General features: G+C 47.0%; 1 pseudogene; it reads right to left on the reverse strand.

Moving 5' to 3' along the window:
- Positions 1 to 19,506: 19,506 nt before the first annotated feature.
- On the reverse strand, positions 19,507 to 19,677 carry LOC144669199 (U2 spliceosomal RNA; annotated as a pseudogene).
- Between the last annotated feature and the right edge of the window lie 602 nt (positions 19,678 to 20,279).

Genomic DNA, 20,279 nt, shown 5'->3' on the forward strand with positions numbered 1-20,279 from the left:
CGGGTACCCACAGTATCACAGTATCTTTACAGTGTAGAAGGAGGACATTCGGCCCATCAAGTCTGCACTGGCTCTCTGAAAGAACATTCTACCTCTTCCCTCTCCCCTGCATTATCCCCATAACCTTGTACATTCTCTCTTTTCCGTTAGCAATCCAATTGCCTTTTGAATACCTTGATCGAACCTGCCTCCACCACCCTCTGGGTGAAAAAAATTTTCCTCACATCACTTCTACTCCTCTTGCCCATTATTTTGAATCTGTGCCCTTTGGGTCTTGATGTTTTCTTGAGTGGGAAAGGTTTCTCACTATTTACCCTGTCCATATCCCTCAGGATCTTGAATACCTCTATCAAGTCTCCTCTCAGCCCTCTTTCTTCCAAGGAAAAGTGTCCCAACCACTCCAGTCTATCCTCATAGCTGCAGTTGTTCATCCCTGGAATCATTCTCATTAATCTCCTTTGTACTCTTTCCAATGCCTTTACATCCTTCCTCAAGTATGGTGTCCAGAATTGGACCCAGTACTCCAGATGAGGCCTAACTAGTGTCTTATGCAAGTTCAGCATGATCAATGTCCCTATTAATAAAGCCCAAGATACTATATGCTTTATTAACTGCTTTCTCAACATGCCCTGCCATCTTCAATGACCTATGTACGCATACACCGAGGTCCCTCTGTTCCTGCAGCTCCTTTAGGTGCTCTCCATCTTTTTCCTGCCACTTCTCTCTTCTCTGCATTGAACTTCATCTGCCACTTGTCTGCCCAATCCACCAACATGTCTATGTCCTTTTGAAGTTCAAGACTATCCCCATCACAGTTGACAACATTTCCAATCTTCGTATCATCTGCAAATTTGGAAATCATGCCCTGCACACCACAGTCTAGGTCCTTAATATATATCATGAAGGACAAGTGTCCCAACTCTGATCCTGGGAGACTTCACTACAAACCTTTCACAATCAGAAAAACCACCATTTAACACTACTCTCTGTTTCCCGTCACTCAGCCAATTTCTTATCCAAGTGCCTACTTTCCCTTTTATTCCATGACCTAGAATTTTTCTCACAAGTCTGTTGTGTGGCACTGTATCAAAAGCCTTTTTTAAAAATCCATATACACCACATCAACAGTGTTTCCCTTATCAACCTTCTCTGTTACTTCCTCAAAAAATTCTAGCAAGTTAGTTAAACATGATTTTCCCTTAATGAATCCATGCTGGCTTTCCCTCATTATCATGTACTTGTCTAAGTGACTATTGATTTTACCCCATACTGTAGTTTCCAGAAGTTTCCCTACCACTGAGGTCATTCTGACTGCTCTGTAGTTGCCGGCTTTATCCTTGCACCCCTTTTTGAACAAGGGTGTAACATTTGCAATTCTCCAGTTGTGTGGCACATCCCCTGTGTCTAAGGAAGACTGGAAGATTATCATTATTTCCTCTGCAATTTCCACTCACTTCTCTCTGTACTCTTGGATGCATCTCATCCGGTTCTGGTACCTTATCTATTTTAAGTAAAGGTAGTCTTTCCAACACCTCCTTCCTCTTGATTGTAAGTTTTTCTAGTGTACCAGTTACCTCCTCTCTCACCTTGGCCTGGGTAGGATCCTCTTCCTTTGTAGAGACAGATGCAGAGTACTCGGACAACACCTGCACTCTTTCTCCAGCCTCCATATGCAAGTCCCTTTTTTGACCCTAATCAACCCTACTCTTTCTTTTACCACCCTTTTATTATTTACATGCTTGTAGAAGACCTTGGGATTTCCTTTTCTGTTCGCTGCCGGCCTCTTTTCATGCTCTCTCTTTGCTTTTCTTATTGGTTTTTAAATTTCCCCCCGGTCCTGCTATATTGAGGCTGATTTTACATTGTATTTTCGACCTGACATCTGTTGTGTGCGCACTTTCTCCTTTTCATCTTCTATCTCTCTCATCATCCATGGTTCTCTGGATTTATTTGTCCTAACTTTCCCCTTCAGGGAATATCCCTTGACATTTGCTGCAATACTTTTTCTTTAAAGGTGGCCCATTGTCGGCCACCGTCTTTTCTGCCAACATTTGATTCCCACTCACTCATCTCTGATGCCTTCTCATCCCACCGAACTTGGCTTTCCCACAATTAATTATCCCCGCTCTGGATTGTTCCCTGTCCTTTTCCATGATTAACCTAAACCTTATGATACAATGGTCACTGTCCCCTAGAGGCTCTCCCACTGATATTTGATCCACTTGGGCCAACTCATTCCCCAGAACCAGGTCCAAAAGTACATGTCCTCTAGTTGGACTGGAAACATACAGATGCAGAAAATTATCTTGAACACATTCCAGGAACTCTTGCCTACTTTTCCCTTTGTACTATTCCTATCCCAGTCCATATTCGGATAATTGAAGTCTCCCATTCTGATTACTCTATAACTCTTGCACCTCTCCATAATTCCTTTGCAAATTTGTTTCCCCATATCCCTTCCACTAGTTTGTGGTCTGTGTCGTATATAATCAATGTTACTGCACCTGTTTCATTCCTTACCTCCAGCCAGAGAGATTCTGTCCTTGACCCCTCTGGAACATCTTCTCTCTCCAATCCTGTAATGCCATCTTTAACCAGAATTGCCACTTCCCACTGCCACCCTAACCCCCACCACCACATTTTCTTCCTTTCCTGTCTCTCCTGAACACCTTGTACCAGGAATATTTAACCCAGTCCTGCCTTTCTTTGAGCCAGGTCTCTGTTATAACAATAGTATCATAATTCCATTTGTTAACCTGTGCCTGCAGTTCACCAATCTTATTAACCACACTCCGTGCTTTCACACACATGCACAATAGTCCTGATTTAGGCTTTTTATCCTCTCCCCCTCATTCTGGCCCCATCTAATGACTTGCTGTTGCCTACTCTAGTTCTAACAAACTCTCCAAGGTTCTATTAACCTTGATACAACTGGCTGATATATCCTTGGTATCAGTTGATGCTTCCCTACTCCCCACTGCCAGTTTTTCTCCTCTCCACTCTGAATTTCCCCTCAGGGTCCCATCCCCATACCAATCTAGTTTAAACCCTCCCCAATAGCACTAGCAAAGCTCCCCGCGAGGACATTCGTCTCAGTCCTATTCAGGTGTAGATCGTCCAGCTTGTACAGGTCCCACCTCCCCCAGAACCTGACCCAATGCCTCAGAAATCTAAAGCCCTCCCTTCTCCTCCATTTCTCCAGCCACGTGTTGAACTGCTCGATCTTCCTATTCTTGTGCTCGTTGGCACGTGGCACTGGGAATAATCCTGTCATTACTGTTCTTGAGGTCCTGCTTTTTAATTATTTTCTTAACTCCCTAAAATCTGGTTTCAGGACCTCATCCCTTTTCCTACCTATATCATTGGTACCAATGGGGACCACAACCTCTGGCTGTTCACCCTCCCCCAAAAGCATGTTCTGCAGCTGCCCTGTGACATCCTTGACCCTGGCACCAGAGAGGCAACGTACCATCCTGGAGTCATGTCTATGGCCACAGAAATGCCTGTTTGCTCCTCTAACTATGGAATCCCCTACTACTTTAGCACTCCCGCCCTTCCTCCTCCCCTCCTGTGCAGCTGAGCCACCTGTGGTGCCATGAACTTGGCTCTTGATATCGTCCTCCGAGGAACCATCTCGCTCACCAGTATCCAAAATGGAAAAGCAGTTAGAGAGTGAGGTAGCCTCAGCAGATTCCTGCACTACCTGCCTGCTTCTCCTAGATACTCTGCCGGTCACCCATTCCCTCTCTGTGTTCTTCGAACCTGCTGTGTGACTACCTCTCTAAAAGTGCTATCCACGTAATCCTCGGCCTTGTGGATGTACTGCAGTGGCTCCAGCAGCCACTCAAGCTCCGCAAATCAGAGCTCAACTTTCTGCCACTAGTGACGCTTCCTGCAGATATGATCATTGAGTCCACTCTGTGCCTGCACGACTTCCCACATCCCACAGGATGTACATTCCACATGGCCGAGCTGCGCTGACATACCTTAAACTTTGTATGAAGCATTTACTACGGTATTTATTTCATAATTTATTCTAAATTACTCATTTAAAACAATTATTTTCTTCATTAATTTGGAATATTTCCCACGTATAGTACAGTACTGTGTTTATTAAAGGCTAGCATCACCCACAATTACAACTAAAAGTTACACATTCCTTAATTACACGGGAATGTGTTTTAAGTATTTATTTTAATTATTTTATTTTAGCTATTTTATTTTACTTATTTTGCTGTATATATATTTTTTATTTTAAAGTTTTACTTCTTGTTATTTACAAGACCTACTTTAACTCCTGCATTCTAAGCTGGCTTTTAACACACTAACCCTTACACCAAGCTCTTACCAGCCAATCAGCTTACTGGTTTCATGTGATGTCACAGTTGCTTTTACCACTCAGCTTCTACAGAAGCTGAAATTCTCCTGGTTCCAGACTTGCCTCTGCTCCGCTCTCAGGCAGGAAAGGCTGTGCTCTGAGCAGAAGTATCTATTTATGCTGATCCTGGTTCCTGACCGGCCTCTGTTCCGCTCCTATAGCCACACCTTTTAGTTGGAGGAAGTGAGACAAGTTAAAGGAAAAGTTATTCAGTGGGAGAACAAGTTCAGCCAGACAGAGGAGAGTGGTGGTGGATGAGGATTGTTTGGCCCTTGTTTCAATATATGACTGAATTCAATAACAAATGTTAAAACCTTAATAAGTTCTCAATCAAGCTAGCAACATTGCTCTCAACCTGATGTATTTTACCCCACTTTATTTTCCTTCTTCACAGTTAACTTAATGGCGATTCGAATACTGTCTCAGCAAAAGTGTGGTCTCTCCAAATGTGTTACTTGCTACCTGGTGGCCATGGCAGTGGCAGATCTACTGGTCATTATCCTGGACCTGATATTAAGACACATACCAATTGTTTATGGGGAGCAGTTCCGGTTCCTGTTTTCCATTCCCGTGTGTAACATACACGCTGTTTTCCTTTATGCAGCCACTGACTGTTCTGTCTGGTTCACTGTCACTTTCACCATTGACCGATTTGTGGCCATTTGTGGCCAGAAGCTGAAAAGTAAATATTGCACTGAAAAAACAGCGACTGTGGTTCTGGGAACAGTGACTGTGCTGAGCTGTTTAAAGAACATTTTCTGGTATTTTATGTTCATAGGTGAATATTTGCTGTTGAACGTCCCCTGGTTTTGTGATGTAACAGGGGGTATTCAGTATTCTCAAGTCTGGGGATCAATCGAGTTCCTCCATAATATTCTAAACCCAGCGGTCCCATTTGTTGTGATTTTGCTGCTCAATGTTTTCACTGTCAGACACATTTTAGTGAGCGGCAGAGCCCGCAGGAGACTCCGGGCTGACAGCAGTGGGGAGAGTCCCAGAGACCCAGAGATGGAGAGTCGAAGGAAATCCATCATTTTACTGTTTGTTATCTCGGCAAATTTCATCCTGTTATGGACGACGTTAATGGTTTATTCCGTGTGGTACCGGATGTGGGATTTGGGATATGGTTCTGTTTGGATTGATGAAGTTGTGCTGGAACTGGGCTTCATGCTGCAGCTCCTGAGTTGCTGCACAAACACTTGTATTTATGCCGTGACCCAGACTAAGTTTAGAGAACATCTGAAGGATATGCTGAAATATCCCTTCACCCAAATTGTTCGACTCATTCATTGATCAGAAAAACGGAATCACTGAGAGCTTCAAGCACCTTCTCATTTTATTTCACATTTCCAGCAGGGGCCATGTCCTGTTCCCCATGGTGATAGGGAATGGGGGTGGGTCCTGTTTCCCACAGTGACAGTGAAGTGAGGGTACAGCCTGCGGCCAATAGTGATGGGAGACTGAGGGTGGGGCCTGTTCCCATGGTGAAAAAGCATTAGGGGAGAGGCCTGTTGCCAAGGTGACAGGGGACTGGGAATTGGGGGATTTCCACATGGTGACAGGACGTAGGGGAGGGTATTGGGTGATCTCTGGCACGGGATCAGCTCACTCAACGCAGGCCCGGGATGGAGCCAGGGCCCATCCTGCTCCGTGTGGCTCGCTATCACACCAGGAGACTTCAGCTAACACAGCATAATCTGGAGCCTGGGCCTGTCCTGCTCTGGGGGCTCAGTAACAAACCCCATGAGATGAACTTTTAATAAACACTGCGGTGTATTTAACTCCTTGTCCAACACTGTGAGGCATCTTTCAGTTTTTAGGTTGATTTCACAGGCGATCTCCAGCTCTGAATTCCTCAGCAGAGAGCTTCTGATCTTCGGATAGTCGGAGTCCGGATGGATGTACCCCGGAAGATGCGCCATGGGACATTATCGGAAGTCCCAACGCACTGACTCTGCGGGAACTGCCAGGGAAGTTTGAACATCTGATGGGCAATTCACCTGCTCACTGGGACCCTCCGCAAAAGTCTCCAACTTCAGACAGTTCCCACGTACTTACCTGAATAGATACCCAGGAAATGTTAGACCGATGAAAACCTAGTCTAACTCCTGGGTAACTGCACAGCTGACCGACCAATCACTCACAATGTCCCCCCAACTTGACTGCCTCGTGACCCCCAACTACCCCCGACCCCTGACTCCCCATTGACCTCCCAAAACCCCCAACTCGACCTGACTAGCTGCTCCACCCGACTCCGCCGACGCACCCTATTCCCCCGACTCAACCTGACCACCCTTTGCCCCAGCTACCCGCTTACCCACCTGCCAAACTACCCACCTCACCCACCTGCCAACCTTCCCAGCTTCCACCTTACCTACCTGACACCCTATCCCCTTACCCATTTACCTCACACAACCTACCCCCTTGCCCGCCCACCCCTATTATTCACTTACCTTCTCTCCGTAGCTTTCCAAAGAAGCTTTGGGACATTTAAACTCTTTACTTACTGGTCAAAGTCCTGGAGCTCCCTTCCTAACAGCGCTGTGCGTGTACCTACACCACGTGAACTGCAGTGGTTCAAGAAGGCAGCTCACCACCTCCCTCTCGAGGGCAACTAGGGATGGGCAATAAATGCTGCCCCGGCCAGTGAAGCCCACATCAAGTGAATGAATAAAAGAAAATCCGGCAGCTGGTGTTGTAAAAAGGGGGCGTGGCCTGTACTCTCCCAACAATCCGACGCTAGGAAGAAGCAGTTCCATTTCAGACTCGCTCCGCATTTCTGGAGAAGCCGGGATGGGAAGACCTGGTCAGGAACGCCGCGCTCCTGTGTGCTGGAGGAAAGTAGGAGTGGGGTGGCAATCCGACAGTGATTGACATTCCTCGGAAGACTCCGGCCTCATCTTTCAATTCGATACTTTACAGCCTTCCAGAATCAACACTGAGTTCAACCATTACAGACTGGAATCTCTGTCTCCATTTCTTTTCATGTTTCACTCTTACTCTTGTTCTCACATTCGGAATGCAGCACAACTGCTCGAGGCACATCTTTTGTTTCTTTACTTGTCCCATTTCCACTCCCTTTGACTCCGCACGACTAGCTCTTCTGTCATTTAATCTCTCCCTGTCTTACACCCAATCACAGAGCTTCCCTATTGTCCTTTTTCTCACCCTCCTGTTGCTTAAAGTCGATGACATTTCAAACTTGTCCAGTTCTGATGCCTGAAACGTTAACTCGATTTCTCTCTGTACAGATGCTGTCAGACCTGATGAGTATATCCAAGGATTTCTGAATGTATTCAGAGGAATTCTCTGTTACTCCAGCCCGGGATCACGGATGCAATGGATGTTATTGAAAACAAGTTCCCTGGGCCATTTTGTTAGAACTTGTTTGCTTCTAAAATTGTATTTTTACTCTTCTGACATTGTCTCAAATTAACCATTAACCTTCTGACATGGATCCATGCATCCATTTAGCATGGGTGGATGATTGGACAATGGAGAAGTAGCAGAGAGTAGGGATAAACGGGACATTTTCGCTTTCTCAGCCGCTAACTAGGGGATTTCTGCAAGGATCAGAGCTGGGGCCTCAACTATTTACAATCCCTGTTAATGATTTAGACAAAGAGATCAAGCTGAGAGAAGTAGGGAAAGCGGAGGGGTGAAATCAAAAAGGAAATTAGGACAGTAAAGAGAGGGCATGAAAGAATATTGGCAAGCAAAATCAACACAAAGATGATTGATCAATTTAGAGTAAGAGGATCACGAAGGAAAGAATGGAGCTCATAAAACACCGAAAAGGTAACCTGTGGGTGGAGGCGGAGGATGTGGGTTTGGGTCTGAATGAATACTTTGCGTCTGTCTTAACAAAAGAGGGGGAGAATGCTGACATTGTAGTTCAGGAGGAGGAGTGTGAAGTATTGGATGTGATAAACGTAGGGAGAGAGGAAGTATCAAGGGGATTAGCATCGCCAGAAGTGGATAAATCACCAGGGCTGGATGAAATGTACCCCGGGCTGTGTCCGCTCCAGTCAACAAGGATCTGACTACTCTAATCCCATTTTCCAATGCTTGGCACATAGCCCTGGAGGCTATGTCAACGCAAGTGAATATCTAAATACTTCTTAAATGTTACGAGAGTTTCTGACTCAATCACCCTTTCAGGCAGTGAGTTCTAGACTCCCACCACTGTCTGGGTGAAAAAAATATTCCTCAACACCCCTCTTAGCCTTCTACCTCTTACCTTAAATCTATGCCCCCTGGTTATTGACCCCACTACTAATGGAAAAAGTGCCTTCATATCCACCCTATCTATGCTCCTCATAATCTCATACACCTCTATCAGGTCCCCTCTCAACCTTCATTGCTCCTAGGAAAACAACCCCAGCCTATCCAATCTTTCCTCATGGCTCAGACACACCAACACAGGCAGCATCCTGGTAAATCTCCTCTGCGCCCTCTCCAGTGCAATCACATCCTTCCTATAATGTGGTGACCAGAACCGCACACAGTACTCCAGTTGTGGCCTAACCAGCGTTTTATACAGTTCCAGCATAACCTCCCTGCTCTTGTATTCTATGCTTCAGCTAATAAAGGCAAGTATCCCTCATGCCTTCTTAACCACTTGATCTACATGCCCTGCTACCTTCAGGGATCTATAGATATGCTCACCAAGGTCCCTCTGATATTCAGTGCTTTTCAGGGTCCTACCATTCATAGTGTATTCCCTTGCCTTGTTAGCCATCCCCAAGTGCATTACCTCACATTTTTCTAGGTTGAATTCCATTCGCCACTGCTCTGCCCACCTGACCAGTCCATTGATATCCTCCTGCAGTTTACGGCTATCCTCCTCGCTATTTACCACTCTACCAATTTTCCTCTTATCTGCAAACTTCTTGATCATACCCCCTACATTTAAATCTAAATCATTTATGTACACCACAAACAGCAAGGGCCCCAGTACCGAGCTCTGTGGAACCCCACTAGAAATAGACTTCCAGTCACAGAAACATCCCTCTACCATCACACTCTGCTTCCTGCCTCTCAGCCAATTTTGGATCCAACATGCCACTTTGCCATGGACCCCATGGGCTCTTACTTTCATGCCCAGTCTGCCATGAGGGACTTTATCAAAAGCCTTGCTAAAGTCAAATGCATTATCCTCATCAACACTCCTGGTTACCTCCTCAAAAAATTCGGACAAATTTTTCAAACACGACCTTCCCTTAACAAACCCATGCTGACTGTCCCCGATTAATCCTTGTCTCTCCAAGGCCAGATATATTCTGCCCCTCAGAATTCTTTCTAGTAACTTCCCCACCACTGAGGTTAGACTGACTGGCCTGTAATTTCCTGGTCTATCCCTTCCTCCCTTTCTTAATATTGGAACAATTTTAGCGGTCCTCCAGTCCTCTGGCATCACACCTGTGGCCAGAGAGGATTTGAAAATTATTGCCAGGGCCCCTGAAATCTCTTCCCTAGGCTCCCTCAACAGCCTGGGATATATCTCATCCGGGCCTGTGGATTTATCCATTTCTAAGGCCGCTAGACCTGCAAGTGCCCCCTCGCTCTCTATGTTAATTTCCTCTAATATTTCACAGTCCTCCACCCTGATATCTGTATCTGCGTCGTCCTTTTCCATTGTGAAGACCGACGTAAAGGATTCATTGAGGACTGCACCCATGTCTTCCGGGTCCACACACAGATTACCTCTGTTATCCCAAATTGGCCCTACTCTTTCCCTAGTTATTCTCTTACTCTATATATATTTAAATAACCCCTTTGAGTTTTCCTTTATTCTATCCACCAATGCTTTCTCATGCACTCTCTTAGCTTTCCTAATTTCCTTTCTAAGTTCCCTCTACACTTTTTACATTCCAGGAAGGACTCAGCTGTATTGAGCCCTCGGTATCTGCCATAAGCTTCTCTTGTTTTCTTCATCCTAACCTTTATGCCCCTTGACATCCAGGGTTCTTCAGGATTGGTTCCCCCCACCCGTTGCCTTTATGGGAACATAATTGCCCTGTGCTTTTGCTATTACCTCCTTGAAGAACCCCCACTGCTCTGACACAGTTTTATCTGCAAGTAGCTGCTCCCAGTCCACTTGTGCCAAATCGCATCTCATCTTAGTAAAATTAGCCTTTCCCCAGTTTAGAACTTTTATTCCTGGCCCAACCTTATTCTTTTCCATAACTATCCGAAATCTAACTGAGTTATGGTCACTATCTCCAAAATGTTCCCCTACTGATATGCCTTCCACCTGCCCGGGCTCAGTTCAGAATATTAGGTCCAGAACTGCCCCTTCCCTTGCTGGGCTTTCTACGCACTGTCTAAGAAAGTTCTCCTGGATGCAACTTCAGAATTTTACTCCCTCCCTACCTTGCACACTGAAACTATCCCAGTTAATATTTGGGTAGTTAAAATCCCCTACCATTACTGCCCTATTATTCTTACACTTCTCTGAAATTTGTCTACATATTTGATCCTCTATCTCTCCCTGACTGTTTGGGGGCCTATAGTACACAGGTCATATCTGACTAATTAGATTGAAGTTTTTGAGGAAGTAACAAGTAGGATTGATGAGGGTGGTGTAGTTGATGTGATACACATTGATTATAACAAGGCTTTCGACAAGGTTCCACATGGCAGACTGCTTAAAAAAATAACAGCCCATAGGATCCAGGGGAACGTAGCGAGCTGGATACAAAATTGGCTCAGTGGCAGGAAACAAAGGATGGATGTTTTTGTGACTGGAAGGCTGTTTCCAGTGGGGTTCTGCCGGGCTCAGTACTGGGCCCCCTGCTTTTTGTGGTCTATATTAATGATTTGGGCATAAAAGTAGAATGATCAAGAAGTTTGCAGACAGCAGAAAAATTGGTTGATAGCGAGGAGAGTTGCTGTGGACTGGAGGAAGATATCAATACACTGGTCAAGTGGGCAGAAAAGTGGCAAATGGAATTCAACCCAGAGAAGTGTGAGGTGATGCAATTGGGGAGGTCAAACAAGGCAAAGGATTACACAATAAATGGGAGGAAACTGAGAGGTGTAGAGGAAGTGAGGGGTCATAGAGTGAATGTCCACAGATCCCAGAAGGTAGCAGGACAGGTTGAGAAGGTGGTTAAGAAGGCAGATGGAATCCTTTCATTTCTTAGCTGAGGCATAGAATATAAGAACAGGGAGGTTATGCTGGAACTATAGAAAACATTAGTTAGGCCACGACTTGAGTACTGTGTGCTGTTCTGGTCACCTTGTTACAGAAAGGATGTAATTGCATTCGAGAGGGAACAGAGGAGATTTACCAGGATGTAGCCTGGGCTGGAAAATTGCAAATATGAGGAAAGATTGGAGAGGCTGGGGTTGTTCTCCTTAGAACAGAGGAGGCTGAGGGGAGATTTGATTGAGATGTACAAAATTGTGAAGGGCCTGGATAGACTGGATGGGAAGGGCCTATTTACTTTAGCAGAGAGCACATTGACAAGGGGATATAGATTTTAAGAGATTGATAGAAAGATTAGAGGGGAGATGAGGAAAACCTTTTCTCACCCAGAGGATTGTGTGGGTCTGGAACTCACTGCCTGAAAGGGGAGTAGAGGCCGGAACCCTCAAATCATTGAAAAGGTGTCTGGATATGCACCTCAACTGCCGGAACCTGCAGGGCTATGGACCAAGTGCTGAAAAGTGGGATTAGGCTGGGGGGGGTTCGTTCTTCAGCCGGGGCAGACACGATGGGCCGAGTGGCCTCTTTCTGTGCTGTAAACATTCTACGATTCTACGGTACATTCAGACGGTTGCTATGCAGCCATTCACACCTCATCTGGACACATCTTTTGTTTCTTTACTTTACCCATTACCACTGCCTCTGGCTTTTGTACCATGAAACCTTTTATCCTTTAATGTCTCCTGCCCTCCACCCTATCACACACCTTCCCTTTTGTTCATCGACATCATTCCCTCCCCAGACCAACTCCTATTGGTCCAAATAAAATCGGCCTTCCTGGTAATAAATCCATGAGTTCTGTCATTGGTGGAGATTGTGGCTGGTTAATTGGTTCAATGTTGCTGCTTCTGGTCTCACTGGTGTCAGGTGAGTGCGGCTTGTGTGTATAAAAGGTGCTGCTCGGTGGCTGAAGGGATGGTTGAGTTGTTTGGTATCATGGGGGATTTTGTAGTGAGGGCTTTGTTCCCAGGGCTGGTGTTAGTTGGAGCTGTTTGTGGCTCTGATACTTGGCAACTGTTTCTCGGCCAGAGGTTTCCATGGAGCAGAGTCAAAGCCACCCCTGTGCCTCAGACATTCTCTCCGCCTGGGCCTCCCTTTGGTTCCCATTTCCGTGTGTCTGAGGGTGGAAGTGTGTCTCCACTGCAGACTGTGATGGTGCAGTGTGGAGAGGACAAGCTGCTGCTCAGGGTCCAGCTGGATTTATTTGGAACCTGGCACCTGATCAAAGCTGCTGACCTGACCCTGGGGACAGCAGGTTGTTGGCCAACCAGGATCTACTCTCAGAACCACACTGTCCTCTTTGACTATGGACTCCATGAGTGTGGCAGCAGGTTGCAGGTAATGGGAATCCTCAGCTCTTGCTCTAAGCTTGGGCTGTAGGTTGTTCCCCACTCTTCATTCCAACACTGGGTGAGATGTCAATGATATTGAGGAGATAGCTGTCTCCTGCTTTATAAAACTACAAATTAGCTTTCTATCTTGTATTGTACTTTACTTTAACTGATCCCTGAGTCTCTCCAACCTATGACATCAGCCCCATTGGTCTTGAACCTTCTCTTTGGATCCTCCAAGCTTTTCCTTTTGTTGTTTTGAGGATTTTCAGCTCTATTCCCCTCATTCAGATCAATCCAACTGGAGGTTTCAGTCCAGTTTAATCGAACCAGGTTTAGAATGAGATGTGATGAAAATTTGCTTTTTCATATAAATTTGGATAGCTTGAATTTCCAAGCAATGGTGGGATGTGACACCCAGCTTTCAGAAACTAAGCTGAAGTGTTAATTTTTTTCAAAAGGTTATTGATAAATTAGTACTAAAGTTTTATATTATGAAAAGTGAAGTTGCAACAAGATATGGGAACAATGGAATTTACCTGTAGAGAGGATGAGGCTGAGTCAGTATTGAAGACATCCTAAGATCTTTCATAAATGTGAGAAGCCTCCAGCCTCTGCATCAAGTTCCTGTCTAAAGGAACCAAGGATGTGTCAACTCGTATTGAATTCTCCTGTCCAGGTGGTGTTGCTTTGCCTGGGTCTGTACAAATCTGTTTTTTAACTGTTGCCTTAATGAAGGTGTCACTGGGAGCCAGATTAATCAGAATTTTGGGAGTTCTTATAGTAATTTGTAGACATAATGGATGTGCTTAATCTTTTCTTTAAATGTTTACATTTTTATCTAAACCTCCTGAATTTGTGGCAGTCTTTGCTGTTCCTGAATTCCGGGCACTGATCTCAAAATAAAATACTAATTGCAAAACAGTTGAGTGCCTAATCAAGTTTCCCTCGTGGATTTGATCCACCTGACTAGCATCATCTGCCACATCATAACATTCCCTTCATTCCCCAAAATAAATCCATCTGTCTCCAATGTACTCGGTGACTGAGCATTCACAGCTCTCTGGGATAGAATCCCAAACATTCACCACCTGCTGTATGAAGTAATTCCCTGTCACATTAATCTTAAGTGACCCCCTGACCTGAGATGCCTACCCCTAATAATCAACTCTCCTCCGGCTGGGGGGAAGCAGCCTCTTCACACTGATCCTGTCCATCCCCCTCAGAATTGTTTTCAGGGGATGGGATGACTTCATTGTTAGCCCCTGTGGAGAACATTCTCATTTCAGATCAGTTCTTCATTCCTTCACCTGATTCTTTCAGATGATTGGAGATTTCCTCATCTACACCACCCACCTGAACCACACCCCAGAGTATCATGGATCTGTCATTGTGAGAACAAATGGAGCTGTCGTTCCCATTGAGTGTCGTTATTTGAGGTGAGAATCTTTATTCGCTTTGTCAATAAGATCTACAGCTGCTGGTGGTCTCTGAAGATGTCCTAAAATGACTCCCCTGCCTTTCCAGGAAGGGCAATGTGAGCAGTGACCCCATCAAGCCCACCTGGATCCCATTCAGCTCCACCAAGTCTGGAGAAGGGCATCTGTCATTCTCTCTGCGCCTAATGAATGGTATGTGATGGGTGGATGGGGAGTGATTTCCTGTAGTCACTCACTGGGAGTTACAGCCACTGTCTCGAACCCTTGTCCTCTTGTACTTCAGGTGACTGGCTTACAGAGCGCACTTCGACTGTCTACTACCTGGGTGAGCTCATTCACATTGAGGCCTCTGTTTCAATGATCAACCACATGCCCCTGAAGCTCTACATTGACCGCTGTGTAGCTACACTGAGCCCAGACAAGGACTCCACCCGGAGATACAGCTTCATTGACCACAATGGGCAAGGATCTCTCTGCTTTCTCCAGCTGGTCCCATCTCAATGGCTTCACTTGATTCACTTCCTGTCCCTTTTTAATCTTTCTTCAGTTGCCTCCTGGACAGCAAAGCTGAGGACTCCTTTTCAACTTTTGTGTTGCCAAGAGACGAGCGGGAGCTGGACAAGCTCCGCTTTGACCTGGATGTGTTCCGTTTCCTTGGAGATGACCGTTCCTTGGTAAGAGGAAGTTGATCATTGGGGTCTCCATGTTGGGAGGGAGTCACTGAATCATGACTTGTGTTGAATGTGTCCCTCAGATTTTCATCACCTGTCACCTGAAAGTTGCTCCATTGGATCAGAGGGATTCCAGGAACAAAGCTTGTACTTTCCAGAAGGTGCAGAATGTGTCAGTTCCCCCTCTCTCTCCCTCAGGGATGTTGTGTGGGGATGTGATGCACAACCTGGTTGATGGGCTCTTTCTCTTGTTTAGCTGGACCCCATTGGAGGAATCGAGCATTGACATTTGTGCCTGTTGCCATGTGGGTAACTGTGGTGCCACAAGGGAGTTGTGGTTAGGTCCCAGAGGAAGGAGAGATCTTGTACCTGAAGCTGGTGGGACATTGATCCTCTAGATGTTGGACGTCCCCCTTTCCCCTCTCTAACTGGAATGTTTGATGTTGCAGAGAGTGAAGCTGGATTGAAGTGGGAGGGTGAGGCCTCACTTGGACCCCTGCAGGAGATGAGAAGTGGTATCGCACACTCCTGCAGAAACAACAGGTCAGCTTTGACCTTGGCAAGGTAGTCCAAGGTCGCAACACATCGAGTAGTAGATTTAATGCTACGCACATTTATGGATACAATCTTTACACCCATTTTAAAGCATTTAGTGTCTTACCAAACCTGTTGTCTCTGAGAGTCCGAGACCTTTGGTCTGCTCCTGCATACCCATAGTGTTCACAAATTGCCTCACTTTGGATGGGCTGAGGAAACTGTCCTGAACCTCCCCATTGGAGATGTTCTGCTCAGGTGGCATCTGGGGATTCGTGTAGAGGACGGGATTTGAAATGTCCTCTGTTGGAGAAGCTTCCCCAATCATCTCCCCCTCTGGGGCGTCGCTGCTCCCGGCTTCCCGGAGCTGGGGTGCGCTGAGCGCTTCACTGCTCCCAGATTGCTGGGGTTGGGGTGCACTGGCCTCTTCAGGTTGTGGGCAAAGTCGGGGTGCGCTGGTCTCCTCATTGTCGCCAATGTTCTGGAGCTCGGGTGTCTCGTCCTCCAACTCCCTAGAGCTTTTCCGCTTCTTCTGTAGGTGCCGCCCTTACCTTTCTTCGTCTGAAGAGCAGCTGTCCTTGTCATCCGTGTCGGATAGGAGACGCCTCTTGCCACTTGTCTGGGAAGTGGCTTGGTCCCTTCTTAGCCCCTTCTTCCTTTTGGCTCTCTTCACCAGCTGCCACTCCCCCTGCTGATTTTCCGCTGCTTCCTCCTCCATTGATTCGCTCTCCTGAGGAGTGGGAGGTTCAGGGGGCAGTGCTGTTGATTGGCTGTCTGCTGCCTCAATCTTATCCTCCACCTTGTCTCTCTCTGTGTCCTCCTTTGTCCCGTTGTTCTCACTGGGGGCCATGGTGTTTGGAGTGTTACAAGAGTCCTTGGTAGTAGTGACACGAAGCATTTCTTCTGCTTCCCCCTCATTGGCGTTGGCTGCCCGTGCATAAGTGAGGCAGCGTTTGGGGCAGGTCCTGTAGAGGTGACCTGCCTCGCCACACAGGTTGCAGCACTTAGTCTGTTTGCAGTCCTTTGTCTGGTGCCCTTCCTGTTTGCAGTTCTTGCAGAGGGCGGCGCTGCAGTTGGCCGCCACATGACCAGACTTGCCGCATGAGTGACAAAGTTTGGGTTGTCCAGCGTAGACCAGGTAGCCACGGCTTCCCCCGATAGCAAATCTGGAAGGAGGGTGGAAGACGGCTCCCTTACCATCGGTCTTGAGCGTGACCTTAACCTGGCGTTTGCTGGTCCAAATCCCGAAGGCGTCTCTAACCTTGGTGCAGCTCCCAACCTTGTCGAAGTACCTGGTGAGGAAGGTGAGCACGTCGGCGACAGGGACGTGGGGGTTGTAGAGATGCACCGTCACCACACGGTCCCGTTGCAACGGCAGAGCAAAGAGCGGCTCCACCGTCAGGATCTTCATCTCCGGCTGGTGTCTCTTCTTCTCGAACACCTTCAGGAACTTGACGCAGGCAGCAACATTCCTGAAGGTCACGTCGAAATATCCAGCGCTGGGGAAGTCTTGCAGGGAGTAGATCTCCTCCGCTTCCAATCCAAACGCCTTCAACAGGATCCGCTTGATGAAGAAGGCCCGATCCATGGGTGCTCCTCCTTCACTGTCCTTCACTGTCACCCGAACGGTGTTACGTACCCCCTGGTTTGGGGCTCCTTTGGTTTTAGCCGTCGCTTCACTACAACTGATCTTAGCCAAAAGGCCGAGAAGCGATAACCCAGAAACCCATGCACCCGTCCCGTCTTCCTCGGCCTCCGGCTTCACCGTCCGTTTTGCTGCGTGTGGCCGAACACGGGCTGAAGACCCGACAGCCAGCATTGAGCATCAGGACCTTTCTTGCTTGATGCTGCCTCCCTGAAGCAGCGCCTGCAACAGCTTCAAAACCCAACAGGGGGCATCGTCCAGTCCCGGGCTCCGCCCTGACAAGCAGCACAAGTGCACACCAGCAGCAGCCCTGCAGTTGTACCAATATCCAACAGGGGGCATTTTCCAGTCCAGGATTCCACCCTGACAAGCAGCACAAGTGCACACCAGCAGCAGCCCTGCAGTTGCACCAAAATCCAACAGGGGGCATTGTCCAGTCCCGGGCTCCACCCTGACAAGCAGCACAAGTGCACACCAGCAGCAGCCCTGCAGTTGCACCAATATCCAACAGGGGGCATCGTCTAGTCCCGGGCTCCACCCTGACAAGCAGCACAAGTGCAAACCAGCAGCAGCCCTGCAGTTGCACCAAAATCCAACGGGGGGCATCATTCAGATATAAAAACAAAGAACTGTGGATGCTGGAAATCCAAAACAAAAACAGAATTACCTGGAAAAACTCAGCAGGTCTGGCAGCATCGGTGGAGAAGAATAAAGTTGACGTTTCGAGTCCTCATAACCCTTCAACAGAACTGAGTAAAACTAGGAGAGGGGTGAAATATAAGCTGGTTTAAGGTGGGGGGGTGGGGGGAGAGAAGTCGGGCGGGGGGGGGTGTGGTTGTAGGGACAAGCAAGCAGTGATAGGATCAGATAACCAAAAGATGTCAGAGACAAAAGAACAAAGAGGTGTTGAAGGTGGTGGTATTATCTAAACGAATGTGCTAATTAAGAATGGATGGGAGGACACACAAGGTACAGCTCTAGTGGGGGTGGGGTGGGGTGATATAAGACTAACAGGGCATAAAAGGTATAAATTTAAAAATAATGGAAATAGGTGGGAAAAGAAAAATCTATATAAATTATTGGAAAAAATAAAAGGGAGGGGGAAGAAACGGAAATGGGGGTGGGGATGGGGGAGGGAGTTCAAGGTCTAAAGTTGTTGAATTCAATATTCAGTCCGGAAGGCTGTAAAGTGCCTAGTCGGAAGATGAGGTGCTGTTCCTCCAGTTTGAGTTGGGCTTCACTGGAACAATGCAGCAAGCCAAGGACAGACATGTGGGCAAGAAAGCAGGGTGGAGTGTTAAAATGGCAAGCGACAGGGAGGTTTGGGTCATTCTTGCGGACAGACCGCAGGTGTTCTGCAAAGCGGTCGCCCAGTTTACGTTTGGTCTCTCCAATGTAGAGGAGACCGCATTGGGAGCAACGAATGCAGTAGACTAAGTCAGAGGAAATGCAAGTGAAATGCTGCTTCACTTGAAACGGGTGTTTGGGCCTTTGGACGGTGAGGAGAGAGGAAGTGAAGGGGCAGGTGTTGCATCTTTTGCGTGTGCATGGGGAGGTGCCATAGGTGGGGGTTGAGGAGTAGGGGTGATGGAGTGGACCAGGGTGTCCCGGAGGGAACGATCCCTACGGAATGCCGCCAAGGGGGGTGAAGGGAAGGTGTGTTTGGTGGTGGCAGAACTGTTTTTGAAGGTAGCAGCATCAGAACAGATGCGACGGACGCAAAAGAACTGAGAGAATGGGATGGAGTCCTTACAGGAAGCAGGGTGTGAGGAGCTGTAGTCAAGGTAGCTGTGGGAGTCGGTAGGCTTGTAATGGATATTGGTGGACAGTCTATCACCAGAAATTGAGACAGAGAGGTCAAGGAAGGGAAGGGAAGTGTCAGAGATGGACCATGTGAGAATGATGGAGGGGTGGAGATTGGAAGCAAAATTAATAAATTTTTCCAGTTCCCGACGAGAGCATGAAGCAGCACCGAAGTAATCATCGATGTACCGGAGAAAGAGTTGTGGGAGGGGGCCGGAGTAGGACTGGAACAAGGAATGTTCCACATACCCCATAAAGAGACAGGCATAGCGGGGGCCCATGCGGGTACCCATGGCCACACCTTTTATTTGGAGGAATTGAGAGGAGTTAAAGGAGAAATTAAAGTTAAAGGGGGCATCACTCAGTCTGGCACCAATGAGCCTGTCCTGCCACTCAGCACAAGTTCAGTTCAACCAGATCAATGATGGAAAGCAGGACAATGCTCTGAATGACTTTTTCTTCTTTTCAGTTTCCCTTTCACCCTGTAGAGGGCAAAACTGCACCATTCCTGAAGACGCTGCAATACCAGGTCGATGTGTGGAATGGACGGAGAAAGATCCTGTTCCATCTCCCTGCTCCAAAAATAAATTTAATATTTGGTCCCCAGATAAAGGACGTATCGGATATTAAACTGATAAGAACAGATTTTTTTTTGAAAAATATACTTTATTCATAAAATATCTGGAGGAACATTCCAAAACATTTCAAAATCACCATCACAAAACTACAATCAGATTCAACTTTTACACATTGATCACAAGGTGCATCGATACAATCAATGAATATTACAATCATTTCAATATGGTCAATGCAGACAATCAGACAAAAGTATTGGAGTTATCAACATACATCATGTTGCTCTCTGAGGTGCTTCAATATAATTAGTATTCACTGCAGACATTCATTTGGAGCTGTACAGCCCGAGGGGCTCTCAACATTTCCCAGTCCCTGGGTGCACTGTGGCAGAAAGGTCTTAGACAGCGACCCTTCCCCATTGCGCCTTTGCGGTGGCTGCCCCAAGCTTTAGTGCGTCCCTCAGCACGTAGTCCTGGACCTTGGAACGTGCCAGTCTGCAACACTCGGTCGGGGACAACTCTTTGCGCTGGAAGTCCAACAAGTTTCAGGCAGACCAAAGAGCGTCTATCACCGACGTCCAGACCTTCTTTGCAAAGGCACAACCACAAGGAGGTGAACAACGGTCTTGTCCCCACCACAGCCACCTCAAGGGGAACGTGCAGAGGGGGTGAGACTCCAGGCGTGTTGCG

This window comes from Cetorhinus maximus, chromosome 28 (genome assembly GCF_964194155.1).
Source record: "Cetorhinus maximus chromosome 28, sCetMax3.hap1.1, whole genome shotgun sequence".
Classification (NCBI taxonomy): domain Eukaryota; kingdom Metazoa; phylum Chordata; class Chondrichthyes; order Lamniformes; family Cetorhinidae; genus Cetorhinus; species Cetorhinus maximus.